The sequence below is a fragment of the Capricornis sumatraensis genome, chromosome 1 (genome assembly GCF_032405125.1).
Source record: "Capricornis sumatraensis isolate serow.1 chromosome 1, serow.2, whole genome shotgun sequence".
Lineage (NCBI taxonomy): Eukaryota > Metazoa > Chordata > Mammalia > Artiodactyla > Bovidae > Capricornis > Capricornis sumatraensis.
Window position 1 is genome coordinate 179,130,110 of NC_091069.1, and position 16,596 is coordinate 179,146,705.

Sequence of the window (16,596 nt, forward strand, 5' to 3'; positions counted from 1 at the left end):
GAATTAAAGATTTTAAAATTTAATAAAAAAAAAAGGAAAAAAAAGAAAAAGGAAACAAGAACATGAGGCAGTAGAAAAGAGACCAGTGTGTGTCCTGAGTGGGACCCCTTCATTCAAGCTGCCTCATTTTATACATATAGTATTTATTTCACAATCACCCTGCTGAGGTGGACATTTAAAATATCAATTTAAAGATGAGGAATATGAGATTTAGAAATGTTTTTTAAATTGCCCATGTTCATCATCTACCAGGTAAGACCTCACATTAGAAAATCCTAGAACCTCATAGCTGGAACTCTCCTTAAACTCAATCCATCTGGTTTAATTCCTCCCCATCCTCTCATGTTTCCTTTTTGTTTCCATTTCAATCTTTTGGTCAGTTTTCTGCTATCAGCAATAATTATGCTTTGCTCCAACCTCTTGAGCTACAAATCACCACTCTAGGGAAGCTGTGGAGAAGGAAATGGCACCCCACTCCAGTACTCTTGCTAGGGAATCCTGTGGACGGAGGAGCCTGGTGGGCTGCTGTCCATAGGGTCACACAGAGTCAAACACGACTGAAGCGACTTAGCGTGCATGCTTGCATTGGAGAATAAAATGGCAACCCACTCCAATATTCTTGCCTGGAGAATCCCAGGGACAGAGAAGCCTGGTGGGCTGCCGTCTATGGGGTCACACAGAGTCGGACATGAATAAACCAACTTAGCAGCAGCAGCAGCAGGGAAGCCGAGTTCTGACACTCTCAAGAGTGCTTATTCTCCAGCAGAAGACTCTTGAGGGTCTATATGGGAGAGCATACTTGCTCGCATCACATTCTCTAATAAAAGACTTATCCATGATGCAGATGATACTTTGGTCTCCATTGGCCTTATTCCCTTGTCTTATTCTGTACTGGTTCAGAGTATGGGTGAAGAGAACAGTATTATTTGGATACTCAACGTGAGCTGAGTCCATAGGATTCTCTCTCCTGGGATTTTGAATCTTGAGACACATAGGGATCAAATTTGGTTGGAGTAGGGCTGTCTATAGGCTGTGCCCTGGAGAGAAAGACGGTGAACTTGGCTACCGAGGCACCAGGACCTATGGTTCCATCCTTCCAAGCCTGGTCACTCAGCTCTTTGTTTCTGAGAGGTACTGCATTAGCTCCAGCCTTCTGGTTGGATCTTGAAGAAGAGACAAGATTTTTAGACAGTGATGGAAAGAAAGCAGGGCTGGGGTGGAGTTTCCAGGTAGAGAGGATGAGCAAAGGTAATGGGTAGAAAAGCCCACGGAAGGTTTAGAGGAGTCAAGTGTAATTGGCTGGAACATACTGCATGCGTAGGTGAGTAGGAGATACAGTCGGCTAGGGCCAGCTCTTGATGGACATTGAATGCACAATAGGGAATTTGGAGTTTGTAATGCAGGAATTCATAGACACTGAACAAAATGAAGCACAGGGTGACATGTGTAAGGATAGACTGAAGTCAGATCAGAAAGGACCAGAATTACAGTCCCAGCTCTGCCACCTCATTAGCCTGTCTCCCCTATTCCAAACCCACTCTCCTAAGGTAATCAACATTGACAGCCAATGTGTATTTTTCACACCTTTCCTTTTGCTTACACAAATACAAACAATTATAGCACCCATCCCCTCCTGCAGAGAAGCTAACATGGTATCATATACATTACTCTATAACTTGCTTTGTTTACTTAAATTCTGCAAACATTTTCCAAGTCATTGCACACATATCTAACTCAGTTTTGTTTTTAATGGTTGCATTTTAATCCATGTATGAGTTTCCCATAATTAAGCCAACCAATTAACTATGGATGGAGATTGAGATTGTTTCAAGCTTTTGCTAATACAAAAGATAGTGTAAATTTACTCTTATACACTTATTTTTACAACTTTTAAAAGAAAACATGCTCAAAAGTAGTACTCCTATGTTAAAAAGAAAGTCCATTTAAAATTTCAGTAAGTGTTTCCACATTAATTTTTCCAAAATGTTGTAGCAGTTAATTCCCACTACTGAGTACACTCATTTGATGGCAAAATTAAGAAGTTTATGAAACCAAGTGTGGGCAGATTTGTGCATTAACTCTTATACTCTCCTGGTAGAAATAGAAATTGGTGCTATGTTTTAACAGGAGTTTAGTATTATAAAGTTATGTATTCATATACCCTGTAACCCAAATGACTATGTATATACAAAAGGAAAACACTTTCACACCTATTCCAAGAAACTCATACAGCAATTATGACACAATAAGCAGAAACAAGAAATACCCTTTGGCAGGATATTGAATATATAAATTGTGGCACTGTCATACAATTGGTAGTGAAAATGAATGAACTATGACTACATGCTATAATATAGTGTACACATATTATGTACTAAACAGACATGTATAAAATACTGAGTGAAAAATTAAGACCCAGAAGAATATTGTTTACTGTTGTAAGAAAAAAACTACACTTGTAATAAATATAAACAAAATTGTATATATAATAAAACTTTCAAAAATCAAGGTAATAATAGACAAGTGGTCACCTTAGGTAGAGGGAGGAAGAGGGGGTGGAGGAGAAACACATAGGCAGAATATATTACTGTTGATGGTCTGATTCTTTGACGTGGTTCGTCAGTATTAACTATGTCATAAATAGAGGGTAGTTGACTGATTAATTTAAAAAGGGGGCCATTCATGAGAATGTGTCAGGAACCAAGGCTATAATAAGAAAAAGAAGACAGAGAAAAGTGAAACCAACAAGGAATAAGAGATGAGACCTCACTTGAGGGGACCAGGGTTCTGTGTGATGACAACGCGGGGTTCTTGACTCCTGGGTTTGGATCAGGACATTTGTGGGGGGTATTGACATATTCAATACAGATTTCTCACAAGAAACCTCAGTTGCTTTGTAAAAACAAACTCCTTGGATTCCTTCCCCTTGTGCACAATGTCTTCAGGGTCTGTCATCGTGATGGTCTGGGAATGATTGGTTTCTTCCTATCTCATGTATTTCACCCTTTGGAGAAAAATATTGTCTGGAAATTTTTATCTTGCCTTGCAGTTGAGGTGATTCAGCAGTCACACGCTTTTTGTCTGTGATGCAGCATGAGGCTGTCCAGAGCAGGGTGAACTGTCCCAGAGAAAAGCTCTGTTCTCTTGCTGTACAAAAGGCATTCTCACCTCCACATCCCCTATCTGCTGTCCCAGCCAGCTGGCAATACCTCCAGGCCCAGGAAGGGCACAGATGAAAGGGTGGAGCAGACTGGATTGGGGAAGACTGCCATCTGGATGTGTTTTCAGGAACCTCTCCCAGGTGGGGTCATCTTGGCCTCCTGAAGTGTTCCTGCGCTAAAATAATCCCCTTCCCTCCTAAACTGGAGTGATTGGCAACCAGCAAGTAAGAAAGGGACTCAGCTGCTACTTGTTGGCCAGGTCCAGGCTAGATGGGTCAGGATGGGAGCACAAATTTTCCATCTACCTCTGTATCCTGGGGCTTGGAATGGAGTTGTCTGGGGAGCAGCTATAATTGTGTAATGATGGATGAAACACTCGGTCTCTCCAGCAGGATGAGAAGATGGTGAGCTCTTATTGTTATTATTTTTGATTTACAAAAAGAGCAAGTCATAAAGCCCCAGGGCCACTTAGCTAATAGACACATAATTCACCAGGAGCTCTTAAAAGCGTCATGTTATGGGCATGATAGCCTTTTCTCTGCTTTCCCCCTAGCCTTGGTCTGACTGAACAGATGGGGGCCAAAACCAACACAATCAGGACTGCCCCCCAACAGTCCAGATGTTTGCACCTGGCATCAACCCCCCTTCAGACCTGTGCTGCACCCCTGGGCCCTCAGAACTTGTTGCACCAGTGAATCTGGATTCGTCAGTTCAAGAAGATGAAACTCTGCTGCTAGTCATCCCCCTGACCTGTAGTCATGGCAGGGACTGCACATACAGGGACCAGTCATCCCCCCGCCAATTCTTCTCCCTCTCAATAAGTAAGACCCAGCTACATGGGTTACTTGGTCTCCGTTCTTGTTTAGTCACTAAGTCGAGTATGACTCTTTGCAACCCCATGGACTGTAGCCCACCAGGCTCCTCTCTCCATAGGATTGCCCAGGCAAGAATACTGGAGTGGGTTGCCATTTCCTTTTCCAGGGGATCTTCCAGACCCAGGGATGAAACCCAGGTCTCCTGCTTCATAGTCAGAGTCTTTACCACTGAGCCACCAGGGAAGCCTTACTTGGACTCTAAAATCCTTATATTTTGGCAAAATACTCTGTCCACAATGGCCAGATTCTCTTCCCAATTTACCATCTTTGAATTCTACTCCTTCTTTAAGCACCAAGTCAACTGCTGCCTCCCAGCTGGCATTGTCTTCTTTCTTCTGGTTGGAATTAAACTCTTCTCCTTCTGCGCTGGCTCTTCTTGTGGCATCTAAACTGTAATCTGGGTGTGGTGGTCTCTGCAGTTTACCTTTTCTGTTTGCTGACAAGTCGCTTGCAGGCGAGGAATGAGGTCCCGAGAGGTAAGACAGGCAGAGCATTAAGCAGAGTATGAGTGCGGCAGGTGCTAACAGGAGCTCCTGTCTCTCTGCACAGCGCCTTGGAGCGGAGCAGACCTTCAGAGTTAGCTGAATGTGCATGGAACTGAGAGAAAGGACAAATGACAAATAAGCTAAAGTAACAAGAACTAGGATCAAAGTCCGGGGGATTTCTGAATTATTTGTTTTGAGTGGGAAAATATAGGGAATAAGTCCAACTTTGTTACAGTTTGGAGGGGGCTGTTTCAGATTGGGTTGTACCAAGTATAAGAAGTGAATCAGACAGTGTGATTTGAGTTTCTCTGTTTTGAATATTTGAGATGGATTTTGCCTGTTATCCTCATCCACCCTGTGCAGGATCTGAAAGACAGGTACTGTCACAAGGGCAGGAAAAGGTGGCTGAATCCTTTATCAATACTTACCCCATATGTGTGGGCTTCCTCTTTGTTTTATAAAGTGAGTGAGGGAGTCAGCATTTAGATTTGAAATATTTTGTTCTACCAAATTTTAATTATCATGTTTGTAATGATGGGATATGGCCTCCAAATCTAGCAGAGCTATTAGAAGGTTTTACTTCAAGACAATCTGTTGCAATTATATTTGTTCAGTTCTTCAAATTGTCTCAATCTTATTGTTTATCTTCAGATGGAACAATGTAAGGGGAAATGAGTTTGAATCAGCTGGGGAAGATTAATAATAGTTACTGCCAACTCCACTACCTCTCCCTACATCAGCACCATTTAATGACCACCGACCCATTGTCACTGTCTCTATGCCATACACAAACCCTGCAAAAACAAGTAATGTTTCCTTTATTTTAAGATAAGGAAGCTGAAGCCCCCAAAGTGTAAATGATTTCAGCTCAAGGCTGAAGCTAGGATTCAAAATCAGACACATTAGCCTTTAACACTTGTTTCATTCCCAGCACATCCCAGCCCAGACCTCCTTCTTTCATGAAGCCAGGCTGACTTTTGCCGAGGAGCATGGGCAGTGGGGAGCGGGCACCACTTGCATTAAATGCATCTGGATCATTTTGCTCCAGCGTTTATGAAGGGCTGGGGCTCCTCTTATTTGAAACTCTTCTGATCTTTTGATATTAGAAAGAGTTCCCTCCCCCCACCCTACCCCAAACTTCAGGACTAGATGGCACATCAGGGCAACAAGCTCCCTTATAGTTTTAGCCCTGGTTTCCTCCTGAGCCAAGGCATTGCCCTGAGAGGTAGTAGAGAGCTCACACTGGCTGTGGACACAAAACTGTTTACTTTGAGCAAGTCACTTAGTGTCTCTGAGCTTCAGTGTCCTTAAAATGAGACTAATAAAATCCCCTTGAGGGAGGGGATACAATGATAAAACAATTTATTGAGTGGTAATGCCTAGAAAAGTCCGTCTAGGCAAGGCTATGGTTTTTCCAGTGGTCATGTATGGATGTGAGAGTTGGACTATAAAGAAAGCTGAGCACCGAAGAATTGAGCTTTTGAACTGTGGTGTTGGAGAAGACTCTTGAGAATCCCTTGGACTGCAAGGAGATCCAACCAGTCCATCCTAAAGGAGATTGGTCCTGGGTGTTCATTGGAAGGACTGATGCTGAAGCTGAAACTCCAATACTTTGGCCACCTCATGCGAAGAGTTGACTCATTGGAAAAGACTGTGATGCTGGGAGGGATTGGGGGCAGGAGGAGAAGGGGACGACAGAGGATGAGATTGCATCATGGACTCAATGGACATGAGTTTGGGTAAACTCCGGGAGTTGATGATGGACAGGGAGGCCTGGCATGATGTGATTCATGGGGTCGCAAAGAGTCAGACACGACTGAGCGACTGAACAGAACTGAACTGAACTGAACTGAAATGAGGATGTTAATTAACTGAGTAAATAAGCATAACGATAGTCCCCTCTGAGGCTGATATAAAAATTGAGACATACAGTGAAAGCCAAAGGGCTCTGTCAGTGAAACGCCCCGGACACACATATGGGATGATTACAGGTGATCGCATGGATGTGGATGCCAAGACCCTGAGCAAGGAAGTAAATTTGTTCAGGGTTCCTCTTGCAGTGAGGAGATGTGTTACCCTTCCCCTGAACTGCGCAGCCTGCTCCTCAACGCCCTTGCAGGGGCAGGAGGGGCCTGACAGCCGGGAGGTGGGGAGGCTGTCCTGAGCCCAGTACCTCCCAGGACAGAGGAGATGAGACAAAGAGAGCGCAACCTTTCACTGGAGTGGTAGACGCCTAGCACTTTCGTAACTTTAAAGGACTGAGAAGGCAAGAGGCCCAGGCTTATTTAAATAATCCACATCTTGTAAAGTGAGAGACAAAAAAGTAGTTAAAACTCAGCTAACATTTGTCAACCCCAGGAGCAGCCCCGGCTTTCACTCGGGCGACTAGGAAGACGGTGTGCTGTGGGAGCGGTGACTGATGAGTGTAATATGCTCCAGCAGCTCCAGGCTGAGCAGTTATTGCATTAGCTCCCACGGCCTGAAGCGTGATGCATGGATTCAATCCACCCCACGTGGCGGCGGACACGAGGGCGCCTCTCTCCAGACACCTCTGAGGGCCGGGGGCGGGGCCAGTGAGGAAGTGCTCAGGGTGGTGGGGGGAGGGCAGGGGGCGTGGGCTGGACGGCCGCCACCCATGCTCACCCGGTGTACCCCGGGCTGGAGGACCACCAAGCAAACGGACTTTTCTGTAAAAAACAGAGCATCCCTCCATGAAAAGAGTGCAGTGGTCATTGTGATAATGAAATAAGATTGCAGGTATTTTCACTGTATTTTTCAGACAAATAATGCTCTTATTGTCTCTATAATTTAATAAATGAAAAGCATGAAAATGATTCTTTTCTCTTAGTATATAATTTCCCGATGGATGAAGCACCCTCTGAACTCTGCAATGGTGATATTGATGGAGAAAAGTCAGCCTTTGGATGATTCAGAGTACTCTTGGCAATTGTGAACATGCCCACAATCTTCAGAGATACAAGTTGATTTTTATTTTAATTTCATAAAATAAATGTTGAGCCAGAACCATTAAAAAAAAAAAAAAGCATTCCTTCACCTAGTTGGCCCCATTTGTTCCATTTAAGATGCAATGGGTGAGACAATCAGGGGGTAAGTAATACCATAAATTTCTGGAAACTGCTCATTTTTATTTAAAACTTTTTTTTTCATGCTTCTGGCTTCTTTTTCTTTGGAGTTTTGAAGTTACTAAAATCTGCTTATTTAGTACTGTCAAAACCTTTGGCTCAGTCAGACAAAAGGAGCTTGGACTAGTGGAGAGAACATTTGATTAGGAACTCAGAGACTAAACTAGCTCTGTGATTTGGGCAATTTCACTCTTTCAACAAATATTTAAAGCCCTCATTATATACAGGCGGTCCTGCCAGATGCTACAGAAGATGCCAAGATGTACAAAAACAGTCCCTGCCCCCAGGTGCGTACAACCCTCTTCTGTGTCTCCCCTTCTTTATCTGAAAATGGAGACTCACAGGCTATGTCCAATTTCCCCCATCAGGTTGTGGTTAGGACCAGGTACGAAAGCACTGAGCCCAGGGCCTGGTCCACAGAAGGCTCTCAGCATATCCAGCAATGACACTGAAAGTGACTTCGCTTCTTTCCTCTCCTTATGTATGCAGTGTCTCGTTAACCAACATGGCATCAAGATGTGACTGTTCACTTTCCATTTAAAATAAAACACACAAGACATTATTTATAACACTGTTTGCTTATCCAAGGATACAGACTTTAGGAACCAAGCTTTAAGCCTGAGGAAGTTGGCAACAGGGACAGAAAGGGGCGGACCACTCCCTTGTTCTGCAGGTGCAGAGGCCTGCCTGCCAGCATTACTCTGCTTTCATGCCATTAAAAATATATAATGTCCAGAAAGTGAAGAAGAAATGCAGTCTCAAATTATCCTAAGGAAAAAAGAAATCTGGGTCAGAGAAGGACCCCTGAGAAAATCACTACTGCCTGCCGACCTCTTTTCATCATCTGGGAAGGAAGGGAGAGGTCAGAGGAGGCTGCCCAGGGACTGCTGCAGTGGGTGGGCTGTGGCTCTCTGCATTTCTCCCTGATGCATCGGGGTGCAGGAGCAGATGGCAAGTCCTCAGAGCCCCAGATCAAGGCACCGAGGAGTCTGAGCACAGCCAGAAAGCTGGGCCCACGCTCAGGGATCAGGGTGAAAATGGCTCTCACAGAAACGGTTTCTCAGCCAGCATTGATTGTCCACAGGGTGTGAGTGAGAATCTCAGCAGGCTCCTCAGAGAAAGAAGGGGAGTGCACTGGATTCGGAGGCTCGGCTTGGTTGGCATCAGAGTAAAGGATAAAGCTCAGGAAATGGCTGCTTAGCCTATAAGTCACTGTTACTTTTTCATGTGCTGAGTACTTCAGGATCACTCTGCCTGACCTTTCCTGCTCAAACACCACAGGTCAGCTCAGGGGGAGCCTGAGGGTCACCCAGGCACAGCCACCCAAGAGGGAAGCTTCGATCTGTCCTCACAAGAAAGACAGCCCATGTGTCGGAGTGGGGGTGGGGGGCCGGTGGCAGTCAGTGCCTCAAGAAGTCAGGAGAAGGAAGCTGTGTTCTCTGACACTTCTTTGCCTCTCCAGCCTCTCAGACAGAGCCCTTAAGGCCTTGCACAACCAGCAGAGGCTGAAGACTGAGCAATGGGTTGTTGGTCACATAGGATAAGGCCAGAGGTGAGTTGGAGCATGTCCCCACCCCATCCCCCATTCAGATACAAACTGTTGCTTGGCTTACACTCGAGGTCGCAGGAACAATGGCATCAGAACCTATGTCTCCCTTGCAAGAGTCTTCCTTTGCCGAAGCTATGCTGAATCCTGGGATGCAGCCTGCCTGGGCCAGCAGCACCTCTGACCATGGGGACACTTTAAAGATAGCCCCCACGGGGCCAATTAGCACAGAGGTGCTAATTGCTCTAAGGTGACAGAGTGGGAGGGTCTGCTTGTGCAATTCCCTTCACACTCAGAATAGTGGCAGGCACAGCTGTGGCATGAGCAGAATGACAATAAAATTTATCATCCAAATGGGTACACCTTTGAAAGGGAAAAGCACATTACTAACAATTATTCTGGGACAACAGGTATAAACTGAGTCGTTTGGGTCTGTAGTGGATGCTGTGGTATACCATCCAAATTCCTCCCATCTGGACCAAGACATTCATCTTCCCATTGCAGATGACTCCAGCATTGCCCTCAGCTGGAAGAAGGTTACACCATCTTCTCAAGGATAACACCCACTGAAGGCTGGATGACATAGGTACACGAAGGCCTAGCCTCTTTGCCTCAATTTGGAACAAATCTGAATGGCTGCTCTAGCCCCAGAGCTCACCATGGGATTGGCTGAGGCCTTTGTTGTGACTCATTGCCCTTCAATGTCTCCTCCTGCCTAATCAGCTTCCTTCATCCCTCGTGGTGTTCTTGCTGCAAGAACTCTCCATTAACCTACTCACAGCTCTTCATGTCAGAGTGTATTTCCTGGGGAACCCAACCTAAAACAGTTGGTACCACAAGTTGCCTGAGGAAGTTGACTCTAAAATGAGAATGTGGGGCCAGATCCCCTACCTGCTGGCTGACATGTGGACTTTGGGGAGCCCCTGGCATGCTGTGACAGTTCAGTTGCTAAGACTCACTGGTGGTGAAACGGGATAGAGGACTGATGGAAGGGATGTGCTAGCAGGTATGGTCTCCCTGGTGTTTAAGGGGCTAAGGAAGTCAGCCCCTTAATTATGAGGACTGGGATCAAAGGGCTGTCCCAAAGAGCCATGCCTGCATTGGAGAAATATAAGGAAAGACTGAGAATGACTAATTACCAATTTAAGGCAAAGTATGAGAGCGAGAGGGCTTCTTGGCAGCATGTAAAGAATTTTCATCTCCTGCATCTGCAGGGCAGAAATAGCTTATGAGCAGGCTCAGAGCTTAATCTTAAGGGCAGCTGAGCTTCAGAGAAGGTGGAATTCTTGACCTCAACAATACTACAATGTCATAGTTGTCATGGTTGGAAAGGCATGAGACCTTGACACAGGACAGGGACCTCTGGGCCAACATACCTGAGAATCATGAACTTGAACTTCCTGCACCTGCTGAAGCAATCACTCCTCCCTACTTGAAGGCTACTACCCTCCTTTGCTTAAAAATATAGGAACCTCTGCTTTGCAAGATAACAAGTCCCTGGTTCTCTTCCTTCTACCCCAGGATCTAGTCCCACTTCCCGTCCAGGTCACCAGACCAATAATGAGGGTTAATTCACACGCCCAAACACACAAACCCTGGGGGCGGGGGCGAAGCGTGGGGCCTATTAAGGAGAGAATAGGACTGTATAACAAAGGAAGCACACAGCCTCACCTACATGTCCCAACAGAAGCCTAGAGAACCTACCCTGGGACTGGAGTCCAGATCAACAGGGACAGAACGTGAAGTTGGTGAAGAAAGAATTTATTGCAATGGCAGCACTCTGCAGTGCCACCAGACTTAACACCCTGGCAAGGACCCCAGGAGGTGGTGCTAATATGTTGCGTGCTTTGTCTTAGAGACCCAGGAAAAAAGTGAAGTGGAAATTCTAAAGCTACATGGAGGAAAGGTTGCAAGGGCTCAGCCATGCTAGAGAGGCCATACGATATGAGACCAGAAAGCCCGCCAGTTGACTGTTCTGTAAGAGAGTCTGCCAGACCCTCCACTTGCCAAGGTGATAGGAGTGGTGATGAGCATCAACGTCACTGAGAAGCCCAGTGGTCCTCTTAGGCCAGGGCTGCTGGTATAGGAATGGGCTCCCTGGTAGAAGCGTGGGAACAATAGAATCTTAATGTAACAGAGACCAGCTGATGGCATGTTAGACCATCAGCAGCAAGGGAAGTGTAATTTTCTTAATGAGTGACAAAGATGGAGTGACAGTTAAGAGGCTTACCCCACAGAGCTATGGAGCTATCATTAGTTGAAAACGGCTGTTTTAATGGGATTATATAAGCAGCAAACAAGGGTATTAATTGATCTGCACAATAACAAGAAATCCAAGATGAATGTTCAGGAGGCTGAGGGCAGCTGCCCCAGTGAAAAAGACCATGATCCTAAGTTGGAGCCACATTAGACTGAATGTGGAAAATGTTTCACAGTTATAGGCCAGAAGGCTACTGTGATCAACCTTGAGAATTCAGAAACAAAACGACAGCTGATATGGGATGACTGATGGAAGGGATAGAAAGAGAGGGGATGTTGCAGTAACCTTACCAGCCACAGTAAGAGAATCAATACAGATTCAAACACATTCATTAAACTTACCAGTAGAGGACTGTATCTAATGCTTCGGGTATGTTGCAGGGGACCAGTGGGGTGGCAGAGGAAGTCAGTGAGCAAATCTCCACCTGTTGAGGTATAAACAATGTTTAAAGTTAATAATTGAAGAATTACTGATATAAGCTTTTCACTGAGAGGCATGGAGGTAACTACTAGGAAACTAATTAAAAATAATACCCACCTTCCCAGACCTCAGGGGGCATACATGATTGTCTTTGGGTTGAGGAAATAAGTGGAGAGAAGTGGAAAAAAGGCTTTGCCTATTGTTTTTCTTTTATAAGCTCATATATACTCTTATTTTTCATCAAGTACATGTATCATTGGGGAGCATTTTTAACTAATAGTGAAAAAGATAAGAAATGGACAATCCTCTTATTGTCAAGACACGGATGCTCAGTTCTGCAGCAACAACAAAAAAATGGAATGATCACATGGAATTTGTTACATTGTCTTCGTAAGAGTGAATTTGTTAATAAAGGCTGAAGAGAGAACTATGAAGAATGTAGCATCAAATTAAAAGGGAAAGGGTGGTTTAGAACTGAAATATCAGTGCCAGCTGAATGACCGTGTGTCGGTAAGCACTGCTTCACGTCCGTTCTTGGGATGTAAAGATCAGGTAGCAGTTGTTGGGCTGGAACTGGCCCTACAGCGAATGATCCAGTGCCGGGGTCCAGCCCCGGGGGATCCAGGGAATTCGAAGGGTGGACGGAGTCGGTGAGGAAAACTTATTTGTTTATTAACATAAGATTAGATTAGGAAGAAATAGTGTAGTAGGAAGATTAAGTGGAGATAAGAGACTTATTAACTTGGGTTACATGGAAAACCAATAAAGTTCCAGACAAGGAGCTTGCACCATCTATGTTAGGCCGCCGGCGCCCCTTTGAATATCGGAGAGTGCCCCGCTTTGGGCTCTCTCTCTTAAGGATCTTAAAAGCCGGGACAAGTAAGTATACACGGTGAGCCTCCACGTCCCAGATGGGAATTCAGCCTGAAATTAGAGTAAAGAGACACAGGGGAAACCAGTCCAGCGACTGGCTCTCCTTCTATTGTCCTTCAAGGCCTTTTATACTTTTAATTATACATAGAGATCAATGGGTAATACAAAATTATGTAGCATTAGCAGCCCAGACTCTTTCTGTATATCTTTTTGTATACAAAAGGTCTCAGGTGATTTACATTATCTTCTGGCCAAGAGGCTTGTTAACACTTTTTGGCTCTCTTCCTTAATGAATGTTAATTTCGTTTCCCCTAAGTGTTTTTCTTTAATCTGCATCTCCTTAAAGCGCTAAAGTTACATCTCTATAGAACAAAGGTGCAGTGGGTTATAACAAAGAAGGTACTTAACTCAAAGATCTAATGTTGCTAATACCAGGTCTACTACTTGTTTTCCTATATACCAACTATATCTAAACATAAAGGATATGAAAATTTGGCAGCAAGTATTGGCTCAACAAATGAAACCTTTAATCAGTCCTATTCTAATGATTTTGACTCTTCGGAAGCCCCTACATTCCTAGGATGTTTTAAGCTTCCTGTGCCTCCTGCGGTGAGGAGGCCTCAAACAATCACATGCGCAGCTGTACGAGTCCTGCAGGCAGGCTAGAAAGCCATCAGAGGGGTTTTTGGATTGAAACGCTCTTTCAAATGCAGAAGACTAAAGCCCTGAATTGACTTTTTTCCAGAGAATGTCAGAAGAGTGGAAAAGCAGGCAGATTCTTATTTTTGGAGGGTGGATGCTCAGGAAATTCCAGGGGGAAAACCTGAGGTCTGATTAGCCTTGCCATCAGAGCTCTGCCGCATGACCTTGTCACGGGTGGAATTCCTCACGCTGGCTCCCGGCAGTCCAGTCCGTAGTGGGTTCAAGGTGAATGCTTTGGGGCCCAGAGAGAACTCCCTTTATGTGATAGGGGACTGGGAGCTGTTAAGGTTGTAAGATCTCTTGCCTCCAACTTCAGGGAGTACCTCGGTGATGGAACAGGAGGCACAAAGTCAGGTGGCCTCCGCTGGATGAGAATCCTTCTTTCTGCCCCTCGCAGTTTGTGTGACTCCTAGCTACACAACGAGCCTCAGTTTCTCCATCTGTAAAACAAAGTTAACAAAACCTCCTCCCAGAGTAGCTCAGAGAATAAGAAGAACTGCGTGATGCACAGCATCACACATGCTAAGTGTGAGGAGTGGGTGGGAGGGTGAAGAGGGCAGGCGTCTCCCATCAGCTTCAAGAGGGCCCTGGAATGGAGAACACCACCAAATCTGTGAGGAAGAAAGACTCTGCATGGGGATGACCCACAGAGATGTTATGGGGAGGGAGGTGGGAGGGGGGTTCATGTTTGGGAACACATGTAAGAATTAAAGATTTTAAAATTAAAAAAAAAAAGAAAGAAAGAAAGACTCTGAGCAGCTGGGAGAGGGCAGCAGCAGGACCAAAAGGGCAAAGTGAAAAAGAGGCCATCCAACGGTGTCTCTGAATCCAGACAGCATCCTGTCAGTTGCCTGGCTGGGATGCCTCACAACTTCATATATTATCAAAGGGCACCGAATCATAGAGAATCACAGAGAATGGCTCTTTGTATTAATTTTATTTCCCAGGAAAGCCCAGCTTGACTCTCCATCTGTGTTCAGCATGACCCTGATTTCTACTTAATTTCTCAGTTGGACGCTAGAGGCAGAGAGAGGTTAAGGCATTTGCCCATAAGACCTTGGCGTGGTTGCTTTTTACAGGGGTGATGTCTTGGTGGCTGCTTCAGGGCCTCCTCCACAGTAATCCTTCAGCGAGGTTCAGGAGAAACTGTGAGGCTTGGGGCCAGACCAACCGGGGTATTGCAGTCCACTCTGAACAGAAAGCCCAGCTTTTCATGCTCTCCAAGTCACAGTATCTCCAAGTCACTAGGGCTTAAGTGACACCTAGCTCACCAGACAACTGAAAGGCCATAGCAGGTGTGTAACTGTCCTCAGTAATGCCTGGAATATAGAAAAGGAACTCAGCATGTGGTGCGTTATTTTTGTCATCACCATACAGACCCTTACAATTATCAGATTCTTTCAAATTCCTTATCTTTGTGGTTTCTTTATACACTTGACCAGTGCATTTTCTTGGCAAAACTCTATTAGTCTTTGCCCTGCTTCATTCCGCATTCCAAGGCCAAATTTGCCTGTTACTCCAGGTGTTTCTTGACTTCCTACTTTTGCATTCCAGTCCCCTATAATGAAAAGGACATCTTTTGGGGGTGTTAGTTATAAAAGGTCTTGTAGGTCTTCATAAAACCGTTCAATTTCAGCTTCTTCAGCATTACTGGTTGGGCATAGACTTGGATTACCGTGATATTGAATGGTTTGCCTTGGAAACGAACAGAGATCATTCTGTTGTTTTTGAAATTGCATCCAAGTACTGCATTTTGGACTCTTTTGTTGACCATGATGGCTACTCCATTTCTTCTGAGGGATTCCTGCCCACAGTAGTAGATATAAGGTCATCTGAGTTAAATTCACCCATTCCAGTCCATTTTAGTTTGCTGATTCCTAGAATGTCAACGTTCACCCTTGCCATCTCTTATTTGACCACTTCCAATTTGCCTTGATTCATGGACCTGACATTCCAGGTTCCTATGCAATATTGCTCTTTACAGCATCGGATCTTGCTTCTATCACCAGTTACATCCACAACTGGGTATTGTTTTTGCTTTGGCTCCATCCCTTCATCTTTCTGGAGTTATTTCTCCACTGATCTCCAGTAGCATATTGAGCACCTAATGACCTGGGGAGTTCCTCTTTCGGTATCCTGTCATTTTGCTTTTTCATACTGTTCATGGGGTTCTCAAGGCAAGAATACTGAAGTGGCTTGCCATTCCCTTCTCCAAATGCACTGGTCATAGCAAACACCCTCTTCCAACAACACAAGAGAAGACTCTACACATGGACATCACCAGATGGTCAACACCGAAATCAGATTGATTATATTCTTCGCAGCCAAAGATGGAGAAGCTCTATACAGTCAGCAAAAACAAGACCAGATCATGTGGCTCAGATCATGAACTCCTTATTGCCAAATTCAGACTGAAATTGAAGAAAGTAGGGAAAGCCACTAGACCATTCAGGTATGACCTAAATCAAATCCCTATGATTATACAGCGGAAGTGAGAAATAGATTTAAGGGCCTAGATCTGATAGATAGAGTGCCTGATGAACTATGGAATGAGGTTCGTGACATTGTACAGGAGACAGGGATCAAGACCATCCCCAAGGAAAAGAAATGCAAAAAAGCAAAATGGCTGTCTGGGGAGGCCTTACAAATAGCTGTGAAAAGAAGAGAGGTGTAAAGCAAAGGAGAGAAGGAAAGATATAAGCATCTGAATGCAGAGTTCCAAGGAATAGCAAGAAGAGATAAGAAAGCCTTCTTCAGGGATCAATGCAAAGAAGTAGCGGAAAAGAACAGAATGGGAAAGACTAGAGATCTCTTCAAGAAAATTAGAGATACCAAGGGAACATTTCATGCAAAGATGGGCTCAATAAAGGACAGAAATGGTCTGGACCTAACAGAAGCAGAAGATATTAAGAAGAGGTGGCAAGAATACACGGAAGAACTGTACGAAAAAGATCTTCACAACCCAGATAATCATGATGATGTGATCACTAATCTAGAGCCAGACATCTTGGAATGTGAAGTCAAGTGGGCCTTAGAAAGCATCACTATGAACAAAGCTAGTGGAGGTGATGGAATTTCAGTTGAGCTATTTCAAATCCTGAAAGATGATGCTGTGAAAGTGCTGCACTCAA